Source organism: Typopeltis vanoorti, chromosome 13, assembly GCF_054136105.1.
Source record: "Typopeltis vanoorti isolate ZY-2024b chromosome 13, IOZ_Tvanoo_1.0, whole genome shotgun sequence".
In the NCBI taxonomy this organism is placed as follows: domain Eukaryota; kingdom Metazoa; phylum Arthropoda; class Arachnida; order Uropygi; family Thelyphonidae; genus Typopeltis; species Typopeltis vanoorti.
The window spans coordinates 100,851,834-100,872,201 of NC_143561.1; the positions used below are offsets into that span (position 1 = coordinate 100,851,834).

Genomic DNA, 20,368 nt, shown 5'->3' on the forward strand with positions numbered 1-20,368 from the left:
GCTGAATAGGAGTTTACTATCAAGAATCACTCCAAGATATTTAACTTCAGTCTGCTATGGAATCTTTACTCCCAATAAATAAATGTCCTCCATGCTATGGATTTTCTTTCTAGTAAACAGTATGGCTGAGCTTTTCTGGGGGTTAACTTGGATCCTCCAGCTGCCATCCACTTTTCTGAAATGTGTATGCTGGCTTGAAGTCTTCTAGTTGCCAGTTTTGGGCTCAGAGATCTTGCCATCAATGCATATCATCTGCATATAATGTAGTGAATGTTGTTCTCGGGTTCAGGTGGATGTCCGCTATGTAGATTGAGCACAAGAGAGGGGCCAGAAGAGATCCCTGAAGTCCACCTGCCGAGACCCTGCGTCTGGTCGAAACCGACCCTGACCTGCATATATATCTGTCTTTCAGGTAAGATTGTATTATTTTTATTAACTTGTTTGGCAAGTTAAATTTTATTAGTTTGTAGAGAAGGCCTTGATGCTATACTTTGTCAAATGCCTTCTCTCCGTCGATGAAGATGGCAGCTATATTGAGATTCCAGTTGCAGCCTTTAGTAATGATTTCTACCAACCGGTGTACTTGTTGAGCTGTACTATGGGCCTTATGGAAGCCAAACTGTTCGTTAGGCAAAATTCCTAACTTATCTGTTTCTGCTTGGAATCTTGAGGATCACTTTCTCTGTCACCTTTCCAAGGCTGGACAGCAGGCTTATGGGTCTGTAGCTTTCGGGAAGGTGAGGATTTTTTCCCGGCTTCTTGAATGGCATGATAGTGGCTGTTTTCCATGTAGTAGGAAAATGCTGGAATCTAAAAATGGCATTTGTAATGTTGACGAGATGGACTATGGTCTTTCTTGGAAGTAGTTTTACTATTCTGTTAGTTATGCCATCTGGTCCTGGAGCTTTTTTGCTGTTTAGATGGGTGATGATATTTATCATCTCTGCCAGATTTGTAGGAGTGATATGTTCAGAGTTAACAGTGTTCTGTTGTAAGGTTGTCCTAACATGACTTTGTATCTTGTATATAAGGTTGATATTAAGATTTGTATAAGATGGATTGCACTGAGATTCAAGGTTATCTACTAGCTTCAGCTTTCTCTTCATCTTTGTGAACTGTCCCTTTCTTGGTTTGTATAGAGGGTATGAGTTGCTTTTTGGTGTGGATTGCTCTTAAGAATTTCCAGACAGAATGATCTTCAGTATTGATGTTAGCCAATTTAGTTTCCCATTGATGGTTTCTGTGTTTTTGAAGAGCTTCACGGACTTGTCTGTTTAGGTTGTTCAATACTGTTTTCTCTTGTGGGGCTCTGATATTGTGGTATCTCTTTCTGGCTCTATTTTTTGCTCTGATTTGCTCCATGATTTCCTCTGGGATATGGTTGGTTTGGTGGAAGACAGTGGATTGTCTGACTGATTCTATTGCTTTCTGAATTTGTAGGGTTAGGTTATTTACTGCTGTTCAATCTCTTCCTTTTTACTGATGTTGGGCACTGGACCAATGTGATCGGGAAGAACCTTCACTAACCTGTCCCAAGGTATGTGCAAGAGGAGAGAATTGACCTGATGAACCTAGATTAAACACTATGGGACTGTGGTCAGAAGATAATTCGTTAACTGTTTCCAATTTACATTGGTATCTTATGTTTTTAAAAATGACGATGTCTAGCACGTCTGTGCTACCTGATGGGCTGATGTGAGTGGGCTCAGTGGGACCTGTTGCTACACCAGAGTTCAGCATTGCGTAGTTGAATAGTGTGTAGCCTTTGGAGTTAATTGAAGAGCTGTACCAAGCTGTGTGTTTTGAATTGAGATCTCCTGCTATTATTATGGAATCATTTTGTCCAAGTATGGAGTCCAAATCAGGTTGTTAGCAGAGGAATGCTCGGGGGTATATAAGCAGCATAAATCGTGAGTCTGCCAGCATTGCGGGTATGTACCTCCACACCGGTCACCTCCAGGTTTATGGTTTGAGGGTTGTCTGCTGTATTATGATTCAGGTAACTCTTAATATATATGGCAGTGCCTCCCCCTCTCGCACCAATTCTATCATTTCTGTACATAGTGTATCCATGGATTTTAGGGTTATTTGCTGGTCTTAGGTGTGTTTCACCAATCAGGATGATATCAGCTGAGACGAATCGCAAATTCTTGAAGTTCCAAGACCTTATTCATCAATCCATTCGCATTCCATGCCACTATCATGAGCGACTTGGGTTTAAATTTTTTACTCATGACAGATGGCTGTTATAATGGTTTGAATGCCTTGAAGGAATCTCTTTCTGGAAGATGGTAAAGGGCTTGTCTTGCTGAATTCCTGCAGCATGGTGACAAGCGAGGCAGTTAAAACTGATGTTAGGTTGGAGTTTTCTAGCTCGAGAGATGTAGGCAACTTAGTGCGTACAGCCTCAGCATATGTTTTGGTCATGGTTATGGTTTCTGTTCCTTCCTGTGTGGTTGAAGGTGAGGTGTTTCGATCTGGGGGACGGCCTAGTAGGTTGCTTGTAGTGTCATTACGAGGAGGAGTAAGATTGACTTTTGCTGACCTGCGATTTTTTGAATTGAAAAGGCATCCCTTGTAGTTGGCGGGTTGAGGTCCTCTGCAGTTTGCACAGCAGGCAGGAGTAGTGTGCGGCTTGGAGCAGGTGATAGTCTGGTGTCCCTTGCCACACTTCAAGCACCTGTAGGCTACCTTACATAACTTTTGGGAGTGCCTGAACCTTTGGCACCTATGACACTGTCCAGCTGATGCCCTCTTCCTGAGTGGCTCAGTTGATATTTTGAGTCCGCATACTACAGTTCGATCATAGATTCTTTCTGTGTGTCGCTGATTTCCACCAGTACCAAAGGCATTGGTCTTTTATCTGATCTGAGCATCCTGCTCACTTTACTGGTGACAGGCCCTGTCTGGAGAGATCAGTGCTCACATCTTCAGGAGTGATACCTTCAGCAACCCCACGTAGAACCACCTTAAGGTTCTTTGCGCTGGGTAAAGTGAAGGCGTGGTATGTGACGTTAGCATTGTCCATAAATCTGGTCATCCATCTGAAATCCATGACAGTAGTGTGTTGTGTTTTAACTCCCTCGTCAGAGTTTTTGGCCCAAGAGAATAAGATCTTTTGTTCCCTGAGAGCTTACGAGACAGGAATCCATTTGTTTTTATCCCTTAAGATGACTGGTGGTACCTTTTCTTTAGACACATTCAGTTCTTCCATGCCTGTTGTTTTGGGTTCTTCAGCATTGATGGAGATTTTCCTCTTCTTTTTTACCGTTTGGAATTCTGTATATGTTTCCAAGGTCTGATAACTGCTGTCTTGGGATGTAGCGTCTTCCATACTTTGGGAGTGTGCAAAATCTGATTGTGTTAGAGTTATGGGATCTTCACTTATGTCATCCATTTTGTCTTCTGTGACTGCTGAGGGTTGGAATGTGTCAAAAAACTTAACTTTTCCCGGCCAGTTGTCACTCAGCAGCTTTCCTAGTCTGAGGAATTCCTTATATACCTCCTTGAATTTGGCCTCATTCAGAGGTTTTGCCATGACAGCAATAGTTGAGAAATGTGTAAAGACACAGGTAGAGAAAAAGTAGAGATTGCTCAGGGTGTCCCGAGCAGGTTACAGGTGATCCTGTGGAGTTTTGAGGGTCCACTAGCAAATCCTGTAGACACACTCTAGTGTCTACCAGCAAAATTATAATATAACTAATGGTCCTAAAATAGGAAAAGGAGTGTCACGAATCCACTTGGCTACAGATTGAAATCCTACCTCCCTATAATACCATAAGTCCACCACTGGTCCTCATAACGGGTGGGACCTGCCGGCCATCAGACTTCTTGTGTTTCATGCAGAGGAGGAGACAGTAGGAAACAAACTGCGTCAGTGCTAGTGCAATGTGAGATTCATGAAAAACCTTGTAAGCAGTATAATCAGTCACAATCTAAAATAATACGTCCGTTCTCATCAAAAGCCAAAATCTCATTTTTTCCCCACTCTCTCATTCGCAGTATTTTTCAAAACCAAGACGACAAGAAGGGGGCAAACCCCTTTTATACCTTCTACCTTTGGCATTATCTTCACTTCCATACCCTTCTGCTCAGCACCCTCTTTTGTGCATGTGTCATATCTTCTCTTCCGTCTTCCTGGAAAACATCGAGCGTGTGCCGTTCCGCACATAAACAATTTTCCGTAAGCTACATAATTCACCCGAAGTTTTCGTTGGTGGACTTTGAACTTCTGTTACTATGCCCTAACATATATCTTATAAAGAATACTTTTTCTATTATGTTTTCTTACAAACAAATGACATCGTTTACCTTTAAGTAATATTACAAAAATTGTACTAGCATATGATTCTTTAAACAATTTGTATCTTTACCTATGTACAAGCATTTTCGTTATTGTTTAGCTAAAACTTGTTGAATCTTGAACAAAATATTTCTTTAAGGAAATCTTTTCATTCAAGATCCAACACCTTCTCAACTATTTGTCGTAAAGTGAAGATCCTGATATCGACAGCCTCTATTTGGCCTGAATCCAACTTGTTCTTCACCAAGCTTTTCTTCCACAATTCTTCTCAATCGTTTCTCAAGCATACTTGCATAAATCTTACCAGGAACACTCAGTAGGGAAATACCTCTGTAATTCTCACATTCAGTTTTTATTTCCCTTTTTATATAAAAACAAAGCAAAAAACTTAAATACAGATCTTTGTCATATATGAGTATTGTTTATATATGGGTACTATGAGAGCTCTACTCCAATCATCGGGAATTTGTCCCTCTGTCCAGGCCTTCTGAACTATGCAGTGCAGCCACTGTGAGACTTTTATACCACTGTACTTCAGCATTTATCATCGGATATCATATACTCTTGCTCCTTTTCCACATTTCAAGCCTTTGATGGCTTTTTCTACTTCAAGTATGGATATGTATTCCTTACTATATGCCTGTTGAGTGTTTTTTTACCACTGTGCTATCACTGCTTGTTTCATTTAGCAATTTTTCGAAGTAATTACTCCATACTTTAAGGATATCTTTTTCTCACATTTTCATGTCACCTTTATCATCTCTAACTCTTTTTACAGCACTCTTTCCTCCATTTCTAAGCTGCTTCAACAACCTCCAGAATATTTTGCCACCTTCTTCATATTTATTTTCTACGTTCTTGCCAAAGTCCTCCCATCACTTTTGTTTAGCTAGTTTTACAGTTTTTAGCTTCCTTACATTTGTCTTTGTATTTTCTACAAGCACAAGCTGACTTATTTCCAGGAACTTTTGATATGCTTTCTTCTTTTCCTTTACTGCCTCTTTAACTTCCTGTGTCCACCATGGAGTTCTGATTTTTCTATCCTTGCAGACAACCTCACCACATGCCTCTCTGGCAGAATCAATCAGGGTTTTCTTCAAGGCTTGCCACTGAATCTCCAAGGTTTGGTTGCTGTTCTCAAATTCTTTCATTTTTTTAAAAATAATTTTTGTGTATTAGTCTACAGTTCACATCTGAGAGCTGCTCAACTTTTATTCGCTTGTTGTTGGATCCTATTTCGTCTTAACCTATAATTTGGATCCGTCAATTTGTCACTATGATGTTCTTAAACAAAAAAATAAGTTGCTAGTTGATTTCTAATCCAAATGTAGAGAAAATTTGTATTTATTGACTGCGCCACTCTATATCTAAATTAGTCAAAGAATTAAAGTAAAACCAACTCTCAACTATTTCCTTTTTATGTGTTATTATTATGTATACAGACCGAGTTTGTTTAACTTATTTAATTCACCTGCTTTGGTTCGATTATTTTATGAACGGTGCAGTAAGATTCAGGCAAAGTACAACTTTAGATCAACAAAACAAACATTTAATATAGGCTTACAAATTATACACTTTAGTTTAAGTCACTGAATAAGGTGTTACAAACATTTTGGCTCATCTGGTAATTTAGTCATATAATTTCAGGCAATGGTTAATTAATCTGTTGTCTGAAATACAGCTTTCACAAAATTCAATTAACCATTTGAAAAAAAAAGTTTTCCATGTCATAAGTTCCTTAGTAACCAACTACATTAATATCTTATAGTTACTTAAGTTTCAATTACTTTATAAGGGTGGCAACGCTCTTCTTCACAAGTATACACTCTTAAATCCACACTCCAGCTATTCTCCGCAAAAGTTACTGTTAACGTAGGGATATTTTAGGAAGAAACACACACATATCTGTGCATAGGAGTAACAAAGTTGGTTATTTCTTACCGGTAAATTTCCTTGTTCATCTACTTATGTGTGGACACCTTTTATAACTGTATTCACTTAAAACAATTAAGAGCACTCATTAAAAACAAAACAATTCTTCTTAGTAATAACTGAATAAATGAATGGTCACAATTCACATAGTTAAAAGGTTCTTGCTCAGAGCAATACGCTTGTACTATCTTTGACATTACTTGACCAATTTAGTATTCTACCAATAACTCATTAACTAAGGTAACATGCAGTAATTCTTTAACTTGAAGTTTTTATGCACAGTTGCCTATTCTTCCAGCATTTAATTAATCTTTCAGGCACTATATCTCTTAGCACATCTATCGTTTAAATTTTACTTTGCTGCCTCTACTTATTCTCTTAGTTGCTCTGTGCTATTCTTCAAGTTTCTGTGTGTCCCTGAAGGTCGGTCTTGAGTCAAAATCCCAACTGAATTATTGCTAGTCATCCAGTTGCTACTTTGCTATCTTCTGTTGCTTTATTTGTTGTTCTGCAACTTACTAGCTAACTCGCTCCTCGACTAGTAGACCTTAGCGTGCTACTTGACTGACTCGCCGAATCGCTGTTATCTCTCTCTCTACTTGCTATTATCTCACTCTGATTCCCCGAATGAATCGTTTTGTCTGTTCTTGGCTTATATATCCCTTCTTCCCGCCGAAATTATTCTTGTGCTCTCTTCTACTAAAATCCTTTCCAGCCCTTCAATACCAATCTGCCACGCTCTGTTCTAAACTCACGCTCGCTATCTTACATACGTCTCCATGACAACTAAAACAAAATATAATAAAACTGAGGAATTGCGCAATGTTATACCTCTACTTACAGGAACAAATAAGGAATATTTACATTTCAATTAATATGCAGTTAAAATGTTGAATACAATTTCTTATAATATTAACATAGCAATAAATAAAATAAACTCGATAATATTTTAATACAGAGCCCTTTCACTATTATTATATATCCTTGATGAATTAATTATTAATAGAACTTAAAGGTAGTTACATGAATATTAATTTATAAACAAGTGATTTACATTAAATAATAATTACAAGTCTAGTTTATGTGATGGAAGATCATGTTGGATTCGGAAGTAAATATTAATTACTCAAATCTCTATATATTCTGAATCCAACCCCACTGAATCTCCAAGGTTTGGTTCCTGTTCTCAAACTCTTTCATTTTTTTAAAAATAATTTTTGTGTATTTTAGTCTACAGTTCACATCTGAGAGCTGCTCAACTTTTATTCGCTTTAAAACTTTCTTATATGTTATTTTTCAATGAGACTTTTCTTATTCCTTCCCTCTTCTCTCCATGTGAATTTGTGCACATTTTTATGTTGGAACATGGTGTTAATTATAACCAGTCCATGTCCTGAGAAGAAAACCAACTGGTATTTGCCATTATTATGAGCTTTGCTCTTTTCTCCAAATTTTCCCAAAATATTTTTGTGTCTTACAATCATTTCTACTCTGCTATTTTGATCCCCAACAAGCACCATCTTTTCCTTTTCATTGTGTCAGTTGCTTTCTCTAAAGCCTCAAAAAATTCCTCTACTTTTACCTTAGTAGAACCTTTTGTGGGACAATAGGCACAATAAGTCTCATTGTCCAGTTCCCCATTCTGATATTTGCCCACATCACTCTACTTGAGACTGCCTGCCATTCAAGAAGATTAGCCTCGTATTTTGTGTGGAATACTATGGCTACTCCTTTTCCCTGATTTTCATTGCCTGAATATAACATTTTGTATTTATTGCTCAGAAAGATCTCACCAGTTTTTGTCTTTTTTGTTTCAGTCACCCCAATTATGTCGATCTGGTACTTATCTAATTCCTCAGCTAACTCCATTTCTTTGCCATTCAGGCTTCTTATGTTAATAGTACCGATCTTTAATTCTGGTGATGTTGATTTGGGGTGTGTTTTCAGATTTGTTCCAGTAGCTGACTTTTCGCTGTTCGCCCTGGTTTCCTGGCGAAAAAAACAGGGACTTTGTTTAACTGGGCGACGTCCCAGCCGGCATGAAATTTTGTCATGTTGTACCATCATTTTGTATTTTGGTTTAAACCAATAAGAATACAATTTGGTCGGCCAAATCCCAAATTGGCAGCCTATCCTCGTTCGTTCAGTATCAAGGTAGATACCCAACAGGGTGCACCACGAGAAGGTGAAGATTGGACATTATTTTAGAAGCCCTGGTTGTTTAAAGGCTATGTGGAGGTCTCCTCTCAGTTATACAGTTTTGATCCTTAAGCATCCCCTCTTATGTAACCTAACCTCTTAAATAATCATTTAACCCCATAGAGATTGCATCTTCACACTCTTTTAACCAAAATAAAAAAATCTTTATTCTAGAAATAACAGAAATATATACAACATCAAATCAACTACTTAACTACTACATAAATTCCAGTGTATTCTTCAATTTACAACAAGAAAACACTCCTGTGCACAACTTTCTTTCAATATTGTAAACCAGTGGTTCTCAAACTTTTTGAAGTCCAGGTGCGTTTAAAATCCTACAAATAATTGTAGGCACACTATATACAAATTTCTGAGAAATATGTTATAATAATTAAGTCAAATATTACAGAAAAAAAATGCGATAAAATAAAATGAAACATACCTTAAGTTTATTCATTCTTGTGTTTATGAGAAACATGAGCCTGATGTGTCCTAGCAATTGCTTAAATGTTTGGGCATATATTTGAAAGGCAAACTCTCATTTCCTTGTCAATACATTGAAGAGTTCCTCTCTTTTTACACTTAATTGTGGTGAGGGTAGAAAATCCTAATTCACATAAATATGATGTTGAAAATTGTAGTAAAATGTTCAAAGCTTTTTTAGATATTGACACATATTCTTCTTTTATAGAAATCCAAAAGGCTTCAACAGACAATTCCTTATGTTTAATCATCAACAATAAACCAACATTTATTATCCTATATGGACAAAACTCCTGGAACCTTAGTCTCTTGTCTCCTGAAGAACTTTTATTCCTTCTTGAGTTCACACAGGAGAAAGACTGACTCAAAATAAAGGTGCCCTCTGTATGACAGCAACACAACAGTCAAATTATTCTTACACTTTAAAATCACAGAAACCAATGAATAAAACAAATGTTGTCTTCATTCAAGACACTTCTATAATTTCACTTTCTATATGATTGTAACAAACTCCACTGAACAAACTACTACAATTATAGCTTTAGAATGAATTAACTCTATATGAAAGTCTGAACATTCTTTTAAAAACATCACAGTTTCAACATTTAAGTCTTTATACTCAACACCTTTGTCTTCTATGTAAAAGTGTCTGAAGAAATAACTAAAATCATATTCACAGTTAGAAATCACTTATCACAATGAGAATCCTAAATAAAACACTTTACTGGGCCCATTATATATAAGAGGGACCAGAAAGTAATCAATTGTCTGAACTACATTTTTAATATAAATTTTATTAAAGAAAAAATTAGCATTATTCAATTATATAATCGCCATGGTTAATTATAAGCTTATTCCTACGATCTACTAAATTTACAATTCTTTTTTTGAAAAAAGTTTTTTTTTTGGTGGCAAAAAATTATATCAAACTCCTTTGTACATCATCTTGCGAACAGAAGGTTTTATTTCTTATGCTGTGTTCTAAGGACCTGAATAAGTGATAGTCACTAGGAGCAATATCTGCTGAATGTGGAGGATGTGGTAGAAGTTCCCACCCTAACTGCCTAATTTTTTCTTGAGTCATTCTTTTAGAATGTAGATTTGCATTATCTTGCTGCAAAATTACCCCTTTTCGATTGACAAGTGCAGGACGTTTGATTAACAGTGCTTGATGTAGTCGCTCTAATTGTTCACAGTAGATGGCTGCTGTGATAGTCTTACCTTGTTCCATGAGTTCATAATGAATAATTCCATGAATATTCCACCAAACGCACAACAGAACATTTTGTGGATGAAATCCATCTTTAGGTGTTGGAGTTTGATTTGGAGAAAGCCGTTGTGTTTTTAGTTTAATATTCTTATACAGCACCCATTTTTTTGTCACCAGTTACGACTCATGCCAAAAAAGGGGTCATTTTGTTGTCTGGTCAACAAAGAAATGCAAATCATCCGTCTCTGTGCTTTATTGTTGTCTGACAGTTCATTTGGTGCCCATACACCCTGTTTAAGAACTCGGTCACTCTTATGTAAGTGCTCTTGGACAGTTGACTATGATGAATTTAGTTTCTCTGCTAATTCTTGTATAGTTTGTTTTGGATCTGATTCAACAAGTCTTAAGAGCATCATCATGTAGAGTAAGAGGTCTTCCAGATCGAGGACGATCAGAGAGATGAATTTTTTTTTCTGCAAATCTCCTAAACCATCGCTGACATTTGTTAACCTTCAATACATCTCCATAAGTTGAGCAAATGATTTTGGTAGCCTCGATAGCATTCTTTCCTTGGTGAAACAAAAACACCATATAATGACGTAAATGCTGCTCTTCAACTTCTAACATGCACGGGAAAGTTTGCCATATTTAAAAAAATAATCTAAAATTAAAAAAAAAAAAGATTTTTTAAATAAAAAAGTAATTCTAATATTTAAATAAAAATCAAAATTAATAATTTATGTGTTATTTAACAAAATAGAATTGGCTAAAAATGAACTATTAAAAATACTTTATTACTTTCCGGTCCCCCTTATATGAACTGTCTTCCAGACATGCTCGGAAATGCAACTGAGAAACTTCCACTCAAGTCTACCATCGTATGCTGTCATTGCTGCTTTCCAGCATTGTGCTTGAAACAGCAAAGTTCCTTCGTAACAGTCAGAAAAGTGTATTCAATTATAATTTCATAATGACACATTCAAAATTTATAACAGGTAAAGATATTAGATATCTTTGCCATAATTTTTTGACAAGTGGGTTTTCATTGAATGGGACCATTTTTGGAGTTGTCTATGGAGTAAGGCCATAGGTCATGTGACTGATGCGCTCAACAGAGAAGCACTCATGTTCATAAAGTTCAGGTAGGATGAAATTATCAGATGGTGAAATAGACATACGAGTTTGAGTCGTTGTTGGCATTTTCTTAAAAAAATTTTCTTTTTGCATCCTGATATAGTTTGTTCTGTTTTCATTTTTTGTATTTCTTTTTCATCTTTCCACTTCTAACATGCACGGGAGTAAGCTGGATGATTTCCCTGACAATTGACACATTTAGCTGTTTTTTTTTGTCAAAATTTGTTATCATGCTGTTTACTACCACATCAGGCACGGGTGGTAGAACAGGCAGTTTGGACATGCCCGTATTTCTGACATTTAAAGCATCTTAACTGATTAGGGATGTACAACAAAGTGATCCCATTCTGATATCACTTCTCTACAGGAATCGAATGTTTTATGAGGTTTACTGTGATTGGTATTCCACCCATTGATGTTGCTCCCAGTAGTGGGAGCAACATCAATTGCTCCCACTACTAGAAAAAACAACAAGCACGTTGTGTCAGCAACATTCTCGGAATGTTGCTGACACAATGTTTCCACAAGGATGTCACCAGAACGAAATTTTTTAACAGTTTTGGAAGGTTCTGCCAGTCCTTCTAAACCTTTTTGAATAAAGAAGGGTGACATTTTCCCCTATTTGCTTTTTACCTGTTGCATGAATGATCAAAAACATTGGTACATTTATACTAGTATCATATATCTCTTGTTTCTTACTTATGTTACCAAATACTGTATCTACAGTATTAGTAATTGATTGGGACTTTGTTTTGGGCACCTGAAATGTTTGAGGATGAAGAATTCATGCTCAAGGAGTTTTTGGTTCGACTCTAGAGCTCCCCACCCACGACGGAGCCATACATGGCTACATTAAATGCTTTACTGGCACTGCAGCAAGCCTAGGATCCTGATCCCAGACCATGGAGTGAGAAACTTACTGCAGCACTGTTGGTCCTTGCAGGCAAGCCCACTATCCGATTGATCCTGGTTGGGCCATTCAGGATCACCTGTCTTGCCAAAGCATAGGCCAAAGTAGTGAAACTACCAGGTTCCCCCTTTCTGGATATCCACGGGTCGCACTGCATGACAAACGTAATAATGGCAAATACCTGTTGGGTTTTTTTTCCAACAGGCGCAGCAGAGTGTTGGATCCCTGTGATGGTGGTCTGGAAAAACGGATAGAAAAAAGGAGTTGGAAGAAGTAGAGCAAAGAATACGGGTAGTAAAGTAAAGAAAAAGAGGAAGAATGAAAAGGGCCAGCACTATCACTGGCAGGTTCCCCCCCTCTGCAGACAGGTGTCTCACAGGGGCTGCAAGTGCTTTGTTGATTTGATTAGTGAGGTTTTCTATTGATTTGTCAATTTCTTCCTTTGATTTTATGTTGGATACTGGACCAATGTATTAAGGGAATATTTTGACAAATCTTTCCCAAGCTATAAAAAAGTGAGTGGGAGATAATTGTTCTTAATTGCCTAATTTCAGTAAGATAGGGTTATGATCTGAGGACGGCTCATTCAGTGTTTGTGACTGGTATTGCAATGTGACATTCTGTAGGATAGTGATATCTAAAACATCTGAATTGCCAAGAGAACAGTGATTAGTAGACTCAGTGGGACCAGTGGTATCAATCAATCTTTTCTTCAGGGCTTGCTACTGAATCTCCAAGGTTTGGTTCCTGTATTCAAACTCTTTCATTTTTTCTTTGATAATGTTTGTGTATTTTAGTCTACAGTTCACATCTGAGAACTGCTCAACTTTTATTCGCTTTAAAACTTTCGTACATGTTTTTATTTTCAATATGAAATTCAATTTTATTCTGCTGAAGACTTGAGTGGTAATCACTTCCAATTTCAAGTCCTCACATCTAGTGCCCTGCACCAGGGAGAAAACAACACTATCAACAGTAACATAGTCAACAAGACTTTTCTTATTCCTTGCCTCTTATCTCCATGTGAATTTGTGCACATTTTTATGTTGGAACATTGTGTTAGTAATAACCAGTCCATGTCCTGAGCAGAAATCTAACAGGTATCTGTCATTATTAGCTTTGCTCTTTTCTCCAAATTTTCCCAAAATATTTTTGTATGTCTGACAATCATTTCCTACTCTGCTACTTAGATCCCCCAACAAGGACCAACTTTTCATTTTTTTCATTCTGTCAGTTGCTTTCTATGAAGCTTCAAAAAATTCCTCTACTTCTACCTTAGTAGAATCTTCTGTGGGACCATAGGCACAATTAAGTCTCACTGTCCAGTTCCATAATTCTAATATTTGCCCACATCACTCTGCTTGAAATTGCTTGCCATTCAAGAAGATTAGCCTTGTATTTAGTGTTGAATACTATGGCTACTTCTTCTTTTCCCTGATTTTCATTGCCTGAATATAACATTTTGTATTTATAGCTCAGAAAGATCTCACCAATTTTTGTCTTTTTTGTTTCAGTCACCCCAATTATGTCGATCTGGTACTTATCTAATTCCTCAGCTAGCTCCATTTCTTTGCCATTCAGGCTTCTTATGTTGATAGTATCGATCTTTAATTCTGGTGATGTTGATTTGGGGTGTGTTTTCAGATTTGTTCCAGTAGCTGACTTTTCGCTGTTTGCCCTGGTTTCCTGGTGAAAACAACGTGGATCTTGTTTAACCGGGCGACGCCCCAGCCGGCATGAAATTTTGTCATGTTGTTCCATCATTTTGTATTTTGGTTTAAACCAATAAGAATACAATTTGGTCGGCCAAATTGGCAGCCCATCCTCATTCGTTCAGTATCAAGGTAGATACCCAACAGGGTGCACCACGAGAAGGTGAAGATTGGACATTATTTTAGAAGCCTTCGTTGTTTAAAGGCTATGTGGAGGTCTCCTCTCAGTTATACAGTTTTGACCCTTAAGCACCCCATAGAGATTGCATCTTCACACTCTTTTAACCAAAATAAAAAATCTTTATTCTACAAATAACAGAAATATATACAACATCAAATCAACTACTTAACTATTACGTAAGTGGCAGTGTATTCTTCAATTTACAACAAGAAAAACATTACTGTGCACAACTTTCGTTCAATCATGTAAACCAACATTTATTATCCTATATGGACAAAACTCCTGGAACCTTAGTCTCTTGTCTCCTGAAGAACTTTTATTCCTTCTTGAGTTCACACAGGAGTAAGACCGACTCAAAATAAAGGTGCCCTCTGTATGACAGCAACACAACAGTCAAATTGTTCTTACACTTCAAAATGACAGAAACCACTGAATAAACTGCTACAATTATAGCTTTAGAATGAATTAACTCTCTATATGAAAGTCTGAACATTCTTCTAAAAACATCAGTTTCAACACTTAAGTCTTTATACTCAACACCTTTGTCTTCTATGTAAAAGTGTCTGAAGAAATAACTAAAATCATATTCACAGTTAGAAATCACTTATCACAATGAGAATCCTAAATAAAACACTTTACTGGGCCCATTATATATAAGGGGGACCAGAAAGTAATCAATTTTTTTAACTATATTTTTAATATAAATTTTATTAAAGAAAAAATTAACATTATTCATTATATAATTGCCATAGTTAATTATAACCTTATTCCAACGATCTACTAAATTTAGAATTCTTTTTTGAAAAAATGTTTTCTTTGGAGGCAAAAAATTATATCAAACTCCTTTGTACATTATCTTGTGAACAGAAGGTTTTATTTTTTATGCTGTGTTCTAAGGACCTGAATAAGTGATAGTCATAAGGGGCAATATCCGTTGAATATGGAGGATGTGGTAGAAGTTTCCATCCTAACTGCCTAATTTTTTCTTCAGTCATTCTTTTAGAATGTAGATGCTGCAAATCTTGCTGCAAAATTACTCCTTTTCGATTGACAAGTGCAGGACGTTTGATTAACAATGCTTGATGTAGTCGCTCTAATTGTTCACAGTAGATGGCTGCTGTGATAGTCTTACCTTGTTCCATGAGTTCATAATGAATGACTCCATGAATATCCCACTAAACGCACAACAGAACCTTTTGTGGATGAAATCCATCTTTAGGTGTTGGAATTGGAGTTTGATTTTGAGAAAGCCATTGTGTTTTTAGTTTAATATTCTTATATAGCACCCATTTTTTGTCACCAGTTACGACTCATGCCAAACAGGGCTGGCTCTAGAATTTTTGCCGCCCCAGCACCAACCTCAAATTAACTTTTGGAATTTTGAAAACCGTTATGTTCAACATTAGCTTCATGACCCTTAATTTTAAGTATAGTACCATTAATAATAATGCACTAATAAAGTGATGAATGAACTATTAAAAATAATTTATTACTTTCCAGTCCCCCTTATATGAACCATCTTCCAGACATGCTCAGAAATGCAACCGAGAAACTTCCACTCAAGTCTACCATCGTATGCTGCCATTGTGCTTGAAAAAACAGTGAAGTTCCTTCGTCACAGTGCAGAAAAGTGTATTCAATTATAATTTCATAATGACACATTCAAAATTTATAACAGGTAAAGATATTAGATATCTTTGCCATAATTTTTTGACAAGTGGGTTTTCATTGAATGGGACCATTTTTGGAGTAAGGCCATAGGTCATGTGATTGATGCACTCAACAGAGAAGCACTCATATTACTTTGTAGTTTGCTGGGTGGGGACCTCCACAGTTGGCACATTTGGCTGGTGTGGTTCTTGGTTTTGTGCATGTAATGGTTTGATGTTTCTCACCACACTTCAGGCATCTGAACTCGGCTTTGCATAGTTTTTGGGCATGGCCAAACTTTTGGCAACGATGGCATTGCCCTGTCGATGCCCTTTTCCTGAGTGGTTCTGTTGTTATCTTTAGTCCACAGACCACGGTTATGTTGTAAATTCTTCTTTGCGTGTTCTGGATCTCAATTAATACTAATGGCATCGGTCGGATCAGAGCATCTGGCTGACTTTGATTGGTGTTAGGCCCTGCTGGGTCAGGTCTGCCGCGATTTCGGAGGTAATGCCTTCAGTGACACCTCGGAGTACATCCTTGAGATTTCTTTCGCTGCTTAATGCGAAGGTGTGGTATACTGTAGTCTGTGACTGTTGTTGGTTGAAATTTTACTCCTTCATCGGTGTTTCTGGCCCAGGAGTAGTCAATGTTATGTTCTCTCAGTTTCGTGCAACTGTGGTCCATTTTTCTTTTTCACGGAGAATTACTGGGGAGACATTTTCCTTTTTTTCCGGCACTGTTTTTGAGGGTGTTTCATTTTTCGTATGATCATCCTCAATTCTGCATCTTTTACTTGTGTGTTCTTCTTGTGTGTATGGTCGAGTTGTTGATGTCTTCAACTTCATCCTCAATATCTTCAGGTTCGTCTGGTTGTGTGTACAGGTTTAGGATACCTGGCCATTCCGTATCGAATTTTTTAAGTAATTATTTAAATAGTTTTAGTGCTTGATCTTTATTTAGATGCTCTAGAAGATCATTAAAGTTATCCATGACTTTTCTGTTCGTTGATAAGTCTAGTAGGTGGTGATTGGAGAATTGCATATGAGCGCAAGTAGAAATCCTGCAGGTCTAGAGACGTGCCAGCAGAAATTCTATAGAGGATATCGCAGCTGCAAAGGACTTCCAGCAATATCGATCGATTAGCTAAATGCACGAAGCAATAGCAATTATATTTCACAAAACGAAGAATGCTTACCTCTATATATCATTCGGAAATCCAAAAATAACACACTAATCAAAACGCAAGACTGAAACGCAAGCCGCCATCATTTCTTTTCACTAAGTATAGCAAAGGTAATCTTACCAGGATATAGCTTCATCACATCATAGGGAGATCGAACAACATTTTTAAAGTCCTTGCTGACTTTTACGTTGTAATAACACAAACTTAAAAGAATCTTCCGTTTCCGCGACTGATTTGTAGACTCGGGAGAATATAACCTTTATGCACCTGGTTTAAATGATCCACCTATTTCTTCTTTTTCTTATACGTATTAACCTATTTCTAGCACTATTTCACTCTTAGGAAGTTTTAGTAAAAATTCAACTCAGAAAAGGGTAAGTTAAATTGCCAAGCGATTCCTGGTCCTTTCATACCCACTCCTTCCTTTTTCCTGCCAAAAACTGGTTCTCACTGGTTAGGCTCCCATCAAACTTGTTTTTCCCTTCATGTATAGTAGTTCACGCTCCAACACGCGCTAGGAGAAATTTGCGTGTTTTCTCGCAACAACCAATCAAATGATATCACAAAGAATCTTCTGGATATATTAAAATTACATACATTACACTTTCTAATATTATTATTAAAGGAATAAAGTAAATAACATAATTGACACTTTAGTACAGAGCCTTTTCATATCTATAATATGTTTTAAAATCACATAAATAAATTAACTAACAAAACTTAAAAGGAATTACATGAATAATATGTTATAAGTAAGAAACTAACAGAATAAATTTAAATAAGTCCTGCTTATGATATGGTAGATTATGTTAATTATGAATGAAGTATTATTATTATAAATATCTTCATTCACAATTTAACACTACTAGTGAGATACAGTTGTCGTAAATTAAAGATACAGATTATTTTATTTTATTCTTACATTTTGTATGTGTGAATCTGAATTGTGACTATTAATCCCATTTTTCTTTCCTTAAAAAATAATTTCCTTATTTATATATTTTCTAGTTTCTTTTGAAAGTGGACTCACTTAATTTTTCCTGCGAAAATTTCCAATTTGATATCTTCAAAGAAATATTAATTCAGACGTGTAAGAAAAAAAATAATAAAACTACATTTCAAGTATACTGAAGCAAAGCATTAAGAGATATTCTTGTTTTCACATTTTTCACACACCTTTCTAACTTGATGAGAACCTTATGTATAAATAAAAGTATAGAAATCATACACCATTGGTTTTGAATCCTCCTAAGATGTGAACATTATAAATAGGTGAGTAAATAAGTGTATACTCATATTTTCTGATAAGAATAAAGATAACCCATTTTGCTGTCTAATGTGTGACAGTATCTACAGAAAATTTTAGCTAGAAAAAACACAAATGAGAAAGCTCTGTAGACTCGATGACTATAAAAATGACAGTACTATTAAATAACATATCTAGGGTATATGTTGTTTACAGCTCATTGTTATGCATAGCATTTCAGATAATGCTAAAGTAGAAAAGTTCTAGTATGCTACATGAACAGACAAAACACTTCTAGATATCATGCAAGATGAGGCACAGGTTCCTGTTTAAAGTGCCATAGTAGTGTATGATTTCACTAGATTCTTTGAAAAGCTGTGAGATGATATTATCATCCAGATAAGGCATCAGAAGCTGGTGACTAATCCATATCAGTAAATCAGATCAATCAGTGATGAAAAAAAAAACAAAAAATCCTAACTCTGACATTTGCAAACCCATAAAAGCACTTTTTTTGAATTAACGTCACTGTTGATCTCATGTCTGAATCAAGCTAGGACTTTGCATCCAATAAGTCAAAAAAATATATAATTGGAAATTTGTTTCTGATAAATTGTTTAATGTGAACATTCTATAAACTTTATATTAGCTAATATTTTGTGACTTCATCCACAAAAGGTGGAAATCTGTACTACATTAGTACCATTTATGGTCTAAAGTTATTTTATTTTTTATCATTTATTATAATACATATGCACCATCCTAAAAGGATTGAAATGCACCTTATTTATCAGGAAATTTGCCATAATTTCTAAAACATATATTATCCTTTGTCTGGATATCTAAAGTTGGAATTAATTAAATTTCAACCAATAGCTTTTGAGATTTTTTATTAATCAGTTATTAGCATATCTTATCTCTAATATTTTGACAACTTTTGATTTCTTTGTTTTATAACTGTAAACACTAATATCTCCTTTGCTTGCTCTATCTGAAATGCAATAAGCATTTAGCATTATCTTTTAGTCATTCATTATAGATTTCATGTGATAACCACAAGACAGGAATAAAAGTTAAAATTAAATGATGAATGTTGAGATCTTTTATGCTTTCTTAAAATTTTTATTTAAATAAGGTTTGATTTTAGATATGAATCAGAATTATAAGATAGCAAACAAACATCAATTTTGATCTCTGAAAAAAATAAAAAATCTGCAAGTGAGTTAATTATCCATAGATTGGGAACTGCTGATTTAGTTTACAGTTTTAGATTACCCTCTGAATTTTGTTTATGCTTTCTTGACCCATCCCTTCCAAAAATGAAATAAAAATAAATAAATAAACCAGTGGTAATATTAATGGCACTGAATATCCTAGAGTTTTGCTTTCAGTTTTTGAAAATGTTAAGAATAAATACTTTGATAGTGTGACATGTTTAGCAAGAGCACATTTATTCCTTAAATCTATAGTTTGAGAGAGAAAGGGAAGTGGAAAAGTATTTTTTATAAAGATTGTATAACTATGTAAATATCACTTTTGTAGATGTGGTTAGAAAACCACATGTTGCAGTGTGATTGAAAAATGTGTCTAAAGATTGATTTCATAAAAATATAAATTGTAAATATTTATGTGTAGCTATATTGTTGTTTTTGAATATTTATACATCTGAGTGATAAAGTAATATACACATTTAAGTTATAAAGTAATATATACATCTGATAAAATAATTATGTAAGAAAAAATAAACATTTATATAAGTACAGTATTAACTAAATGACAATTTAAATAGATTGTTTGAAATAAAAAGTTCTGAAACTCTGAATTCTTTATTCTGTATTTCATTTGTGTGTTACTAATTTATATTCAGTTGTATTATCTTTTTAAATTGAGAAAGATTGATGAGATATTGTATTCATTTATTCTTTCGCATGGGAAGAAAAAAATAATAACTGTTTGCTAATCAAGAAATCAAGAAAGTGCTGTTATTCAAATACAGGTATCCCTTGCTTAACGCGGGATTTGATTAACGTGCCGAAATAATTGCAGCAATCCCTTGATATACGTGGCAAGAGTTTTGATTAGCATGCCCTTAACCCTGCGGAGCTCGCAGCTGATCTGACAGATACATGCAAAATGTTTAATATAAATATTCTTACACAATTCAGTGTATAGATTGGCGGTCATGCGTAGCTATGCTTTATGTTACGAGTGATATCCGG

At 35.7% G+C, this 20,368-nt stretch overlaps 1 protein-coding gene across 1 annotated transcript in view; it reads left to right on the plus strand.

Moving 5' to 3' along the window:
* The window catches only part of LOC150100412 (vacuolar protein sorting-associated protein 33B-like), a 257,234-nt gene extending 237,263 nt beyond the window's left edge, over positions 1–19,971 (plus strand). The window contains exon 20 of the mRNA XM_090402344.1: positions 17,912–19,971. The gene's annotated coding sequence lies outside the window, so the exon portion shown is untranslated. The remainder of the gene's footprint in view (positions 1–17,911) is intronic.
* Positions 19,972–20,368: the final 397 nt, after the last annotated feature.